General features: G+C 39.7%; 1 pseudogene; it reads right to left on the bottom strand.

Moving 5' to 3' along the window:
* Positions 1-2,941: 2,941 nt before the first annotated feature.
* Positions 2,942-5,946, bottom strand: LOC148023390 (putative pectinesterase 53; annotated as a pseudogene).
* Between the last annotated feature and the right edge of the window lie 10,054 nt (positions 5,947-16,000).

The following is a 16,000-nucleotide window of genomic DNA, read 5'->3' as shown; positions in this document are numbered from 1 at the left end:
AGGCTCGGAGGCATGACAGTGAAGATTGCCACACAATTAGGAAATGGTTTCCAACCCTGTAGCTCTCTTTCTCTCAAGCTCTCTCTCTTCACTCACAAATGCCAAATGACCTCTCCCCCTGCCCTCTTGGCTTCTTAAACCCCTCTTTGCTTAGTCTTTTACAACCCCCTTCTCTCTCTTTGCCATCTTAATGCCGTGAAGCTCTATTTTCCCTCTTTTTTTCATGTTTTGGGCTTGTATTAGAGCAAAAATCCTACTGCATATTTCTCATTTTTCTTTTTTTTTTCCTTACCTAAATGCATTCAAATCACAAGTAGCCACTTGCACTAATCCAACCTACTTACCTAGATCCAAAAAACCAAAAAACTTACTTGCAAAAGGGATCGAACACCTCTTCAAATCCCTTGCTTCCTACCTATCTCAAGGGAAAATCCTACTTCAATGCTTGATCGGAGTGCACAAGCACTTGAAGCTTGAATCCATTGGTCCCAGAAATGGAACAAAAATGTGGGAGCTCACCCTCAATTGCCAAGACCCACTAACCACTTATTGTTTCGAGTGTTTCAAGCCAAGTGCAATGGCTACCTCTCACATACCCATGCACAATCTCACACCTACAATTTAGTGAGCTTACCTTCAAGCTCGCGATCGAGTTGCCTCCTCCCTCAAGCATTCTGGTAGCTCCACAATCCAAGGTGCAAGCTCAAGCAAGCTTGATCCTCAAGCTCAAAGCTCCATGCTCCATTATTGCACAAGACAAGAGAAGAGGAAAAGAAGTCAGGAGAAGATGAAGAGCTTCTCCACCATGGTCTCCCACTCTCACACTCACTTCCTCACTCCCTCACACTCCCTCTCTCATGCACAAGCACAAGCAAGCAAGAAAAAGAAGGAAAAGAAGAAGAGGAGAGATAGTTTTTGCTACACATAAGAATGTGCTTTTTCATTCACTTTTTGCCTTTTATACAAGCCCTAATCCCCTTTGGACACCCATCCCTTTTTTTACATGATTGGCCATTTTAGCCTAGATCCTCTTTTTCTATTTCCTTCCTATATACATTGTACCTTTGCCCATGCCCATCTACATTTACAAATTGCACAAGACTCTTACAAAAATTTAGGGTGTACCTTTGCATTTAAAATGTGCCTTTCTTCTTTTGCACTTGCCTTGAACTTTTAAGGTTATGCTTGCACTTTTGGCCTTTTCTCCTCTGATTTCTTCAGTCAAGCCACCTTTTTTTGCTTTGCCCTATTTTTTACATTTTCTTTTTGCTTTCTTTGCACTGGGGCTAAAATATACCTTGAGCACACACTTTAATCAATGAATATATTTTGTTTCTAACCTACTGAGTGGATGCATGTATGCATAATCTTCTACATTAGAGGGTGTGATAAAAAAGTTACATATAGAGAGTAGTCAATTAAAAGGGGATACCATCACTTCATATATGTATACAAGGGCCACTTTAGAGGTGCTTAAACACACATGATAGGGGTATCTTTTGAAGATTTTCTTTTCCCTTGGGCACATGGCATGCGGGGTTGGGGGGGGAGGGAGGGAGGGGGGTTGGGTATGACATCTACCCTACAAGTGTGCTATGAAGTCTACCTACAAGTGTGATTTCAAACGCTTTTATGTTTTGTTGAACATTTTATGTGCTTACCATGGTCTTTGAATTTGCACTTGGTTCTTTTCCACATATATGAATGAGGATGATAATATAATTGATGTGTTCACTAGTCATGGGAATCTAAGTGTCCGCAATGTGCCTGACAAAATAGATGGGCTTGTATTACTTAGAATAAGGACAGCGTTATCTTCAACATATTTAATACATTACACTCCTAAGCATGGGCCATGAATGAATTTGCAATATTATTATTTTTAAAACTAGGAAATTCCAAGTTAAAGCATGTGTCAGTATATTATTCAATGAAATTTTAGGTACAATGCAAATTAGCACATATGTTTTAACTTTTGAATTAATGTGTGATTTATTCTTGTGGCCACAAGAATGGTTATTGCTAAAAGAAAATGGTGTCAACCCTTAGAGTATCTTCTAACTCTTTAATATGTAATGTGAGCACTAAGCATATTTAATTTGCACATCTTATTTAGTCCATATAAGGGTTCATCTAAAGATACTTGTAAGATAAAAAAGGCAAAGCATGAAACGTCTAACTTTCTCATGGTGGCAAGCTCATAGCCTTGTAAACAAGCCTTTTATGAATGATTGAGTTTGATGTGTTGATTATGGTGCATAGGTGGCATCGAGATGTACCATTGCAAAGGGAAGTAGCTCATGTTTGGACTCAATTTGGGTCATTGTTTTTCCTTCAATTGTTAGCTTGAACTCTAGTACAAGGTTGTGTAAATGGTTTCAGAATAGGCTTTTGAGTATGGAGTAGACAACGCCCATTACTTTTAAAAATTAAGCCACAATCTCAATGATTTTATTTTGATGGCTCAAAAGATGTATCCATTACACATTTGTTCTAGCAACAACAAAAGTACATAGTTGTATAATACTAATCAAATACTTGAACTAATGCATAGATACTATTGTTATAGTTTCTCAAAATTACAGTGCTTATTTATGTTTTTTGTTCTTAATTTAAATTAACTTGTGGTATTGTCACACCATTCTATGATAAGTTTGCACAAAATGGAACCTTAAATGCTTAGATATATAGAAATAGATATGATCAATGAACTTTTTTCTTAGGTTGACATGGACAAGATAATATACCCAATTGTTGGATCACTAAAACTACTTTTAAGTTTCATAGATAGAATGATGTTGAGAATCTTGTTGAGCATGTCTCTAAAAATTTCTCACTATCATACTTGTATAATTTGTATAAACATGATCTATGGCATGATACATATGGGGAGCAATACGATATGTCCAAAAAGGGAAATGTATGATTGAATAGGGTGGCAAATTGGAATTCCCCTAAAATAATGCTACACTTTGTAATTGAATCTTGTAGGTGATTGCTATAGTTCTATGATTGGACCCACAATTGTCCATCCACAAAACTTAGGGATGCAAAGGCAGCTGCTTGTGTAGCAGTTAATTGGTAAGACCATGCAACCCTATTCTTCGTGTTGGCCCCAGGTCCAGAGCATTGATATTCTCCATAGAAGGCTCTCCTATATCATGAAAAAACTAATTAAGATTAGTTTATTGAACTAGTAGCACAAGCACAAATGGCATAAAGAGGGCATAAATATAGTTCCAACCCAATATTATGACCAGTGTGATAAGTATTCAAGCACTTGCATGAAATGTCAATAACAAACCTTGGCTTTGCACTTGGATGGTGATCATGAAAGCTAAGAGTAGCAAAAATATTTTATATTGGGTTTGGCCTTAACTTTCATGTCATAGGACAAATGTTAGCTTTTGCAATTTTGACCTTTTGAAGTGGGCAACACATAAGAAGGTTCGATAATATTCTTGTAGCACGAAATAAAGCAATTTCTATAGGGTTCTTACATACTACATTGTTGTGATTTCTTTTTCCATCTATGTAGGTGAGGTGTGAAAGTTGACTTTCAACGCACATATGTAGGTCACAGAATTTTAATAATTGACATTCTAAATTCTTCAACACTTGGGGATAGAATTAGGTGACTTTATGATTTTGACATGAAATCTAGTCATAATCTCATTTCAATCGATTTGGAAAACTAAATGTTTAAGTACTACATAGATTCTCATATTACGTTGATGTGTGAGTGTGTTGTATGAACATGCATGTGTATGTGTCTCTACATACATATGAATGCATGTGCTAATAGGATAGTTATCAAGAAGATTCATTTATGTGGGGGTATGTGTGTTGTGGGTAGGGAAGTTTTTTTTACACACATAGGCATGCACATGTGTGTGTGTGTGTGTGTTTGTGCTTGTGTGTGTGTGTACACATGTGCATGCGTGCATATGCCTACATGTGTGTATGTGTATATGTGCACACTAGGACTCACTTTTGATTGCTCGAATCTCCGAAATCATTCCATCCAGCAGGCACGATGATGTTGTCAATGTAAGAGTAGAGAAAGACCACTCAAGAATAAGGCCCCCATGCCCTTCCAAGGTAGATCATGCCGGACCCTGTAATCTTGCAATTCACAAATGAGAAGCTAGTGTTTTCTCCTGGCTTTTGTTGATTTTGTGCTGTCACGGAGCCTGAACTGGTAGCTATGGAATGCAACTCACAACCCTGTAAATTTTAAAGCAATACATGTTTAATCTGAGGATATTGTAGAATCCAAGTGTCATACTTTACCCATGAATGCACCATTTATTCAAAGTTATTCAGGGATTAATCCATGAGAATGTCGTGGGTTTATATGCTAATTACCCATGATGGTAGTCTTATGACATTGGGACATTGTAAAGAGTATTCTAATCAATTGATGCTTGAATGGAGGTATTCTTAAAGCCTAGCGTTGGCTTTGAACCAATACGTCATGCTTATTAGCACTAGAGATTACCTCATAGTAAGATAGACCATCTCCAAATATGAAGTCAATGGATCCTTGAATGAAGCAACCTTGGAAATAGTGTCTGCCAGCATGGTCATACAAAGTGTCCTGTGCTCCGTAGAAGCCACAATTGTAGAACGACGCCTTGTCTCCCGATATACGCAAGGCAACTGCTTGTTTGCCTACCGCCCCTGGAGCGGGAGCAGGAGCAGAGTTCTGCGGGCGCAACTCAAAAATCAGGATGCATGTGTTAGCGAGCAAGCATGTTGCCACAAGCATGATTATCCATAGGATATCTTCCATGCAACATTTTTTTGTTAAGATGCATCTTACCCCCTGAAAGAAATATCACGTGCAATAAAATTGTCGGCGTTGATGGCCATGCTAGAACTTTTGAATGTGCTCCCGCTGCTCGAGGCAGTGTCACCCCAAGTAATAGTCGTGACGTCTCTGCCAGCACCAATGAACGTGATATATGGTTTCGTACTTGGGATGACCACCTTCTCCCTGCAAGATCATCAGGAACAGAAACTCCACCAGAGGCGGACATCATCAGCTAATTGGTTCATGACCCTGTAATGTAATAGTGCTAGTTTCATTTGAACAGCTTGTGAAACATTGTAATGTAATAGTGCTAGTTTCATTTGAACAGCTTGTGAAACACTGATGAGATGAAGAAAGAATATGGTAGTGAGGGCTAATCGGATTAAAACCGGAAGAACGCTTGTGATAAGAAGTACCCCTAGCTTATACTAAATCGATAGCCTCGGGATTAAAACACTAGAGCACTATGACAGCAAGAGTGCCAAGGTACTGCAGGTTATCCGGATAATGATGGCGGAGCACAAATTACTTATAATTGGGCTAATATAGAGTCTCCAAACTTCGTAGCCCCCATATGCGTGTGGCTCAACGTCCCTAGGGATAATGAAAATCTAATCTTTTTATCATGGCGAGCTGGGTGATGGCCCATACGAATCCAGGCTGCTGGTGAAAATGCGAAGCGACAACCTAATGGTAGTGAATAATATTGCCAGAAGGATTAAGGGGAGCGTTAAGAGTTGGGGCTCTCACGTGTAGGTGCCCGCTGCGATGCGGATGGTGACACGATGGCTGTTGTGATTGGGCACTGCGTCCACGGCAGCCTGGACGGTGCGGTACTGGCCGCTCTTGCTCACCGTCAGAACTGCTCCTCCTGTCGACGATGACGTGGCATCCTGAATCTTATCGACCGACGTAGTAGAAGAAGAAGTGGTCGTAGTGCTGGCGCTGCGGTGCTTGAAGGCCACGTAACCAACCCAGGCGGTGAACTCGGCTTGGCGCTCGCCAAATGTCAAGTTTTGATTGGCGAGCGGGTGGGCTGCAAGTAAGCTGCGCCTGCTGCCACTTATACCGCGGACCAGTGGAGAACAATACGCGCCGAGCGCCAAAATGATGAGGACTGAGACCGTCATACTGTGCACGAGATTACCCATAATATTAGAATTTAGAAATATGAGTGAGAAACTCGAGAGAGTGTGCGTAGTGCGTAGTATACGTACAACAATATGAGAGAGAGAGAGAGAGAGTGGGTGCGTGTGTGTCTGTGACACTGTGTAGTGGGCTTAATCTCAGTACTTGCAGATGCGGCACTTGTCATATCCATGCCCTTTTATAGTACACACGATACGCCATCAAGAACAGGGGTAGTGGGGTTTTCTTCATACCCCTCAATTGGCCTTAGTACATACACCGTTGACAAGAAGTAGCACGATCTCACCGCAAAGAGGGTTAATGCAAGTGATTCGTCCATGGAGGTGCTCAAACCTTTGAGTTCTCTTAGGGCTTGTAATTCGTGTCTAGGGTGAACAGGGGTAGCGAGATCCCATTCCCCCCACTATTCCTTGATTGCGCCCATCAAGAACAGGGGTAGTGGGGTTTTCTTCATACCCCTCAATTGGCCCTAGTACATACACGGTTGACAAGAAGTAGCAAGATCTCGCCGCAAAGAGGGTTAATGCAGGTGATTCATCCATGGAGGGTCTGTGGGGCTCAATATCCAATCAATTGTGACGACACATTGACTTTGAACCTCAATCAATTGTGACAACGACACTTTGACACCATATTGATGGGGTTGATTTTGTCATTGTTGTTAAAACCCTTGTGTTCAGGGAGCAGGTGTGACCACAAAGAAATGTTGTTTGCAAAAACGCTTCCTCATACCCCCCCCCCCTCCCCCCCTTGTTGGCCCTGGTGTGATGAGGCTCTCGTTACCTCCATTCTGAGGACTCCACAATTTTCCTCGCATCTTTGCTTCGAAAAGAAAAGGAGGGCAAGTGTGCAATTTTACGTTCGTCCGAACAAACACACATATGTCCAAGAAGACATCCAAATAGTGGAAAATGGACTCTTTCCATCAAAATGTGAAGCACTTACTAGTTTGATGATTTTTCTCCATCATGCACTAGTTGTTCGTTTTTGGTGCTAGGCAAGGATGGGCTTATCTTAGGGCTTCATGTGTTCCACTTGTTCGGGACCTTCTGATATCAGTCATGAGCTGAGGCTCCTCTCGGATGATGTGGTAGTGGTGATATACGAAATTTGCAGTTGATCAAAAGTTACTCTCATAGAGTAGGGTCATGTATATACAAATGGTTTGTGCATGGCTTCAAATTTTAGTATGTTTGAGCTCTCTTGATTAGCGTAATACCAATGTGAATGTGGTGCCTATTTGTAGGGACTTGTCTATTTGAGCTGTCATAATTATTATTACATAAATAATAATAATGGATCAATTATGTAAAGAACAATAATCTTGTTTGTCCATTCACGTATTGTAAATGATGGATTGATTTTCATGCGTAAGGTGAAGCTTGATGGATTCTCAAGAGAGCACTCACATGGAGGAGTTTCATCAATTCGTGTTTCAAATGAGCCAATATGCAATTTGCAATAATGCAATATGCAATATGCATCAATTCGTTGCCTCCTTTGTATCTAGTCTGTTAGATATAATCAAAGTCTTAAAAATGAATGATGGTTTCATCTATAGATGAATTTGGAACTTTTTTTTAAAAATGTTTTTAAGTCTACCTATACATCTCTCTTCAATTGTCTCATAAAGTTTCATCAAATCTTTTGATACATGAATGGACGACGAAAGTCTTTTGATAACGTGTGTCATCGATGTTGTAGTTGCTGTTATGGCAATGTTTCAGCTATTGTTAAGGGATTTGGATGACGCAGATGATGACAGTATGCAATTGCATACTTTGATGGAGTGCATGGCTCGAGGTTACGTTGCACGTTGAGCTAGGATAGGTCAGCGAAAGCACAATCGATGGTCATGCTAGGCCTATCCAAGACTATAAACTTTTATGGAGTAGGGGCTTCTAGGGAGTTATTCGAACTAAATGTTTAAAAGTAGGTTACGAGTTAGGAGGAGTAGATTTGATATATCTCATCGCGAAGTTAGCACCACAAATGTGATGCAAGAACACGAGCTATAGAAGAGCAATATATGTCGAGAAGTGGGCCTATATGGCTCTGCAACGCCTAGCGAGCAGCTCGAATTTGGGACTTATAGCTGATTTTTATTGAGTCTCAACTTCATTTACACAGTTGGCTGTTGTGGACTTTTGCAATGCATTGGCTGCATCTGGATTGCATGGTATGCACATAAAGTGGCCAACATCACAACAAATGCAGAAAATACATATGCATTTCAGGCCCTTTGAGATATACCGTATGTTGTTGCTATAGTGGATGGTAGTCATATACCCATCATTTCCCCCAGAGAAAACCATGAAGATTATTTTAATAGAAAAAGCTTCCACTCAATTATTCTACAAATAAGAGTGGCAGCCAATTGTGTTGTTTGGGACTATGATGTTGACTGGGCAGGTTCTATGTATGATTGGAATGTTTTTCAATGTTCTGACCTCGAGCAAGTTACTCATAAATATATGTGTGCATCACATGGGTTCAAAATAAGGTGTTTTTAAAATACTATTTTTATACATTTTTTATATACAGAAGGGTCTTATATAAAGAGATTATTTACAAATTGAATAGAAAATGGTTATGTTTTATTCAAGAGAAATTCACAGATAAGGATATTTATAAATAGGCCTTGAATGCACATGATGTAGATAAGGATATACATATAGTAACTTCCCCGAGGTTCAAACCTAGGAAAATGATGCACAAACAAAGCTCCAGGACAATACCGTCTACTAGGCGATTGTGCTTATCTTGCATGCTTTTGGATGCTTCCTCCTTTCAAGGGTAATAAGGATGGACTATCTCTGGAACGTTATTTTTTGGAATTACATACAATCAAGTACTCGTATGCCAGTTGAAAGGGCATTTGACATCCTTAAAGTGTGATTTCCTATATTGTTGAAGAGATGTAACATGCTTTTATAAAATGGTGGCAGCATGCCTTGTTCTACATAATATATGCATTGTGCACGAAGATAGTTTTGATGATACATGGATATGTGAAGCGACAGCGGAACTTGTGAGAGAAAGTAATGCACCTCGTCAAGAGATTGACCAACAAAATAGTTTGAGGAATGGATTAGCAGAGGTTGCCACGCTAACTAACACAGGTACCACGCAAGCAATACGAAGAGCTCGAGCAGCAGAGCCAACACAGGAGACGAGGCATCCGCCGGGGGAGGGGGGGGCATCTCGAAGAGACAACATTGCTCGAGCCATGTTTTTTAGAGAGGGAGAATGCAAATGTGAGAACAGTCTTTGGTGATTCTGACTGTGCGGAGGAGATTGACGACGACGAAGACAACGGTAAGTAAACATTTGTAGTATCTGCAACGTAGGTGGAAAGAGGGGTGGTGTGCTAAAATTTTTTCCCTCTTTCTACCTTTCCATAGAGAGCTCAGTAGATTCATGCCTCAACAACATGGTGAAGGGGTTCAACTCCCCTGCTCTCTTTTTCATTACTAATTTTATTAGTCAGTTTTAAAAAAAAGTTTTATAATGCTTCTAGTTTTACTATTCACTTTTTAAAAAGTTTTATTAGTCGTTTTCAAGTATTTAATCAAGTATTCTAATAATAATAATTATGAGAATGATGATCAACATCCGTAGCGTCCCTTCATTCACATGCGATTCGGGAAGTGTCTGGTGTGTAGGTGTTGGCCAGCGGTGCGTAAACGATTGTGGATGGAAGATGGACAGACACTTGTTGACAATGAAAAGCGTCTGCTGTGCAGCATGTAGGTAGGTCAGACCGCCGCCCAAGTCAACTTTTCCTGTGCCCACCAAACAACTGGGTGCAGAGATTGGGCGGGCAATGGCGGTGTGTGACCAGCCTTAGTGGGCCAACTCTATATTGGGAGCTTGCAAGAGGTTTCTACAAGTCAATTTTGGCATTTTTGTTTGTATCGGAAGTTCTAAGGAGCGAGACCGCCATATTCAAAATGGTATTATTTTAATGCATAGTCACACTCATCAATGACGATTGTTGGTTGGACTTCGGGCCTTGGCTCCAATTGTATGTAATGGTATTATTTTAATGCATAGTCGCACTCATCAATGACGATCGTCGGTTGGACTTCCGGCCTTGGCTCCAATTGTATGTAATGGATGGGCACGCGTTAATTTATTAATTTGCAATGTATCTTGTATATGGGGTCTATTCTATTCTATCATAACATTTGTATTTGGTTACATGAGGATTTAAGTATTTATTTACCAAGGTTGGAAGTTGCAATTGTGCTCTCTAGTAAACTTTTTTAGATGGGTGTGTCAAAAAGATACCACACAAAAGTTTTCACTGTTAAACCATGTTGACACTACTTACAATATAAAATTGTCATGTTGTGTGCATTAGCCCTTGCTCCTACTCCAATACGTCCCCCGCTCTTGTTCTAGTTCCTATTTAGGGGTGGGCGGACATAGTGGAGTAGGAGCAAGAGTCAGTCCGTTGAAAGTGCAACTACTTCTGGATGAGTTTGCACCTTTGGACAATTCACATGACCTTGAAAACTGATCCTAGTGTGTTCGAAAGGGTCACAATGTTTTCACAATTGTCATGTGCATTGATGGTTGTATCTTTTTGAATAGGCCCATTAGCTGACAGCTCTAATAGCCATGTGCAATGATCCGCAATGTGTTTTATACTTGGGGGGTCTTATTGAAGATGGCAAATAGTGCTCCTATTCTATTCTTGTCTTCTGATTGTCATTATCTATTCATGGCACTACTCACATCGATGCTATGATCCAAGGATGGTTGGCATGCCACATATACCAAGCACTCATTGTATGCATTAAAGTTCCCCTTTGGACACATACAATAAAGTCCTTCTAGACACATACAGTGCAATGCAATTTTGTGCATGCTTTTCCTAGCCCTCCACACCTTGCAAAAATATCCAACATATAATCTAGCTCCATTGGTGAATGTTGCTAGTAGCCATATGTAAGACAATGTAATATTTAAATACCCACTATGGGCCAATGCACTAATATAAATAATATGGAATACTTGTAAGGAAACACACTTACTTTCAATAATATGGAGCTCATTTTGCTCCATTTGATCTTGGTTTTGCATCCACCTCTTTAAAGGTCCTTTTTCATGATGAGCACCTTTGGTGCATTGGGAGCCTCAACTACATCAATTGACCTCGTTGTGTCTTGAGGCACAATGTGTTGACCTATCTTTGATTTAAATTCTTTATTAGAGAAGCAATATGTTTGCTAATGCATGACTACAACACCTCTACTCAATACGGTAAATAACTCACTTTCCCAAATATCAATCTCTTTCTTGGATGTATAACTCAATCGGTACTTCAACCATCATGCGCACTCTTGATACACTGATGGTATAAGCCCCCATTCTATCACCATCTTATAAAATATACAATTGTTATTATGAAGATCAAGCCACTCAACCAAGAGAGGAGGGAGGGCCACAATACTTCCATTTGTCAAGAGGCTTGCACTCTTTAAGACGTTCTCTCGATGATGTGGTTCATCCTGAATTACAACTTGTGTGTACAGAATTCAACCTGAATTGCGACTTGCGAGTGTCATCTTGTGGGCGAAATTCCAATCCTGCATGAGAGCCGTAGTGAAGGAATGCCGTGTAACACTTTGAGTACGGTTGTACACGCGAGTGATGCTGGTGGAATTAGCGTGACGTGAGAGAGGTTTGAATGTTTTCGTGCTCTTGTAACGATGTTAATGTGAAATGCATCTTTAGGGTTCGGATACTGCAGCCCCGCGAATGTCTAAGGCCGGTTACACACCAACACGCGGCTGCCCAAGTGTGCTAGCACCGACCAATAGGAAGGACCGAAATCCAAAAATGGGCGCCCCCTCTTACACACTAGGGGCGCTCGCCATCTCCATCAAAAGGGGGTCTTCAATGCTCCCCCCGCCCTCTTTCGGCGTTCGGTAGGCAGAGCAAGTGGGCTCCAGACATCCCTCTTTGCGCATTGCTAGGTTTCGTCCTCATCAAGTATCCCTCTGCCTATTGTTGCTAGGGAGCCGTTGTGAAGAAGCAGGTTCTCCATAGGTATAAACATCGTGCAAGGGTCACCATGCCTATGTGTTCATCTCTCTATGTTCTTATGGATTCATCCCTCTCTTCACATGAATCTATACGGGCCTGAAGGTGGGAAGTCATCTTTGATGATTATGCTTCCATCCATGTCTCTCTCTCTTCCAAACACCAGTTGTATGTTAATGCATGGCCAATTTGTTGTAGGTGATTCGCATGCTTCAGAAGTGGTCTTATCAGAGGTGATTTGTAGGCTTCAACAATGGTCTTATCACAAGTGATTTGCAGGCTTCATAGGTGGTCTTATCACATGTATGCTCACACACACACACACTCTCTCTCTCTCTCACTCACTCACCCACCCACCCACTCACTCACTCACTCTCTCTCTCTCTCTCTTTCTCTCTCTCTCATGTAGAAAATAGAATAAGAGAAGATACACAATAGAAATGCATTGCTGCTATTAAAATTGCTCCCTTCATTCTCCTAATAGAGGCTCTTTCTATAGTGAGCTTTGGAATTAAAATTGCCCACATGTTCGACAGAAATGTCCAGAGGCAACAAGCAAGGTTGTATCTTGCTTTAGGTGGCTAAAATCACCATCATGCACATCTTTTTTCTGCAGCTATCTTTGGTAGCCATGGGTGTATTGTTGATGGGGCGCAACCAAAGGTGAAAGCAGGTTCTTCATCCACTTCAAGTGTATCCATACAGGAGGGGGCTGCTTTTGTTGCAGCAACAGGTTGAATGTCTGCATTGTGTTTATGAAGAAGTTGAAAGTTGTGTGCATACATGTTTGGTTTGTAAGCATGCATGCATGCGGGCATTTGCAAATTGAATAATTGGTTTGCTGAAGGGTGTTTAGATCATAATATGTTGAACGTGATTAGATTAGCCATGTTTTTATCTTATGTTGTAGTGTACTATACGTTTTGAATGTTGTGTGTACACATGTTTCATTTGTGTGCATGTGTGCTATCTTTTAATCTTAAAAATGTATTATATTTGCAAGTATAGTTGCCCTTTAGAGACCAAGCATAATGGTTTTTGCAAACCAAACAAGATCTATACTTCGTGGCTTTTGTAAAGAATAATGAAGCAAACTTTGAGTTTGTATATACTTAGTTTCTTCATTTGCATATTTTTTTAGTTTATGCCAACCTTGGGTTGATTGAGAACAAAATTTCACATAGTACCTATTTTGTTTAGTCTTGAAGTATCTATACACATTTGTGTACACTATGTTGATTGAGAACAAAATTTCACATAATATCGATTTTGTTATGCACACTTGAAGTATGCACCGTACATGTTTTTGTATTACTACATTTGTGTACACTATGTTGATTGAGAACAATATTTGACATAATATCGATTTTGTTATGTTGAAACTATTGGAAAAGATTGTCCATAGAGCTGCCTATCTTTTTGAAACTATCCATTGTCCATTATTTGGAACTATCTGAAACTGTCCATTGTCCATAAAATGGAACTATCATTTGTCCATAGTGCTACCTATTTGTAGGCAAAATTTCTCATCATGACATTCACAGATGGTTTATGTATGGCTTCAAATTTTAGCATGCTTGAGCTCTCTTGATTAGCATAATACCAATGCGAATGTGGCATCAAATGTTACTATAAATCATGGCAGGCATATACTGAAAATAGTATCCATTGTGATGTCTATTTGCAGGGACTTGTCTATTTGACCTGTCATAATTATTGTTACATAAATAATAATAATGGATCAATTATGTAAAGAACAATAAACCTATTTGTCCATTCATGTATTGTAAATGATGGATCAATTTTCATGCGTAAGGTGGAGCTCAATGGATTCTCAAGAGAGCACTCCCATAGAGGAGTTTCATCAATTTGTGTCTCAAATGAGCCAAGATGCAATATGCAATAATGACTTCATGTACTTTTTGAGCCAAAGTGTGGGTGTTCTAAGCCATAGTGCCATTGGAAATATCCCTGTAAATGTGTTTCCAAATCGCCCTCCTTTGATCAATCCTCGTTCTCCTCAATTCGTACTGTTCCAACAACCAAGACAATTAGGTATAGAGAGACCGACAACAAGAATGAGGAAAGAATCAAACTTTTGAAGGAAACCATGAATAAGAAAGATATTTTGAGGATTCTTAAGTCACCCAAAAATGTGGATTTGAGAGGTCCAACTCTCAAAGAGTTAGTGAAGGATTTAAAAGGCACAGTGAAAGCAAATGAAATCGTAGAGACATGTGATACTGTGGGTATAAGTCAAAAAGGTTATCATGCTATCTCTCGATTATGGTTTATAAATCTTAAATGCAATAGGGTAACTATATTTGGATTGCCCCGAGCCCTTGCAGTTTCGATTGCAAGAATTTCCATGAATTGCAAGATTCCACATGTTTTTGGAGATTACATTCACATCGAAGGTCTATGTCCTATGAAAAACAAAAAAAACATGCAATTTTTTATTACAATGAGTTTAACAATATATGGGTTGATCTAAAAAAGGTGCAAATTGCAATGGTTCACATGTATAAAATCACAGTAGAAGAAAGTTATGGTGTTCTAAAGTTTGCCTTGAAGTTGGATGAAGCACAGATTCAAAAGGGACAGAAGATGGAAAGAATTAGCATTTGCCTCATGAACATGGCATTGGACCATGGCAATGGTGAGGGCCAAGCTCCATTGCATAAGATCCAATCCGAGATGGAGATTTGGTGGATTGGTGCAGCCCAGGTACCAATTGAAAATCATCAAATGTTGAAATGGTTGTTCAACCATACAGGTATTCCAAATATCATTAAGCCTCAAAGTGAAGGTGAAATGTTGGTAGTTTGATGGGGTTGGTAAATTTAATGTGGAATGGCATATGAGTGCTGATTGAAAACTATCAAATGTATGCTTGGAATATGTAATGGTGCAAATGCAAAATATCCTTGCATTTATTGCATGGAAAGTATTGGATCCAAAGATTGGAGTAGTTTGCGACCAGTAAGAAGAGCCCCAAATAGAGACTCTATAGATTTGAGTAAATTTAAAACCATAGAAGACATCTGGGATCCCATTCTTTCCATCTCTCTTAAGAATGTTCATATTTGTACTTTGCATGCAGAGATTAGAATAATTGATAAGCTTCTCAGGTTGCATCTTGACTATGCATATTCCATTAAGCCATTATCTTTATCAGATGAGTTTATTGATAAATGTGAGGCATTACTATCGAAAATGGGATTTCATGGGGGCCAAGTTCACTTGAGAAAGGATCCAATACTTTCAGGAAAAACAAGAGATATCTTGGCCGATGTCTTTATGGGAGGCTCAAAAGCTAGACGATTCTTAGGAAACCATTCAGGAAGGCAGCTGAATGCGGCTTGGGAGTGTTGGAGAGAGCTATATGAGATCACAAAAAGTGTTGCAAGCACGCCGAGGCTTGCGTTTCTTAGAATGGAGTTCTGGATACACCTTGATGTTTTTCTGAAACTCCTCAAGCAACATAAGACAATATATACATATGTGGAAGAGTTCAAAAGATCAATCACAAAGCTTGTTCAGGTGATAAAAGAGGCATGGGGAGAAAAAGATATCACTTTTTATCCGGTAAAGTAATAATTATTTAATATGGGCTTATTTTGACAGGTTTTTGAATTGGTATAAAATTAGTGTTACTTTGTATTGCAGCATATTCTTTATATTCATGGACCTTACTTTGTGGAGGAGCATGGCCCCTTAGCAACTTATAGTAACCAAGGCATGGAAAAATCCCACTATCAAGCACGCACAAGTTATTTTCAAAGCACAAGGCATGGGGGAGGAGTTACAAAAAGCAATGCTTTGGAGGAGCTATTCAATTGGTTTTTTCGACGATAACTTCAAAGAATGCAGATAAAAGACGGCAATGACACATGAGCAATCGCACTTTTTTATATAAGAAAGAATATATACAAACCTAGTTTTCCAAAACTCTCACATTCTCTTCCTCATCAGGAATCT

Source organism: Lygodium microphyllum, chromosome 16 (assembly GCF_053477565.2).
Source record: "Lygodium microphyllum isolate KBCC chromosome 16, Lygodium_microphyllum_v1.1.10, whole genome shotgun sequence".
NCBI classification, from domain to species: domain Eukaryota; kingdom Viridiplantae; phylum Streptophyta; class Polypodiopsida; order Schizaeales; family Lygodiaceae; genus Lygodium; species Lygodium microphyllum.
This window is presented reverse-complemented; position numbering and strand designations above follow the sequence as displayed.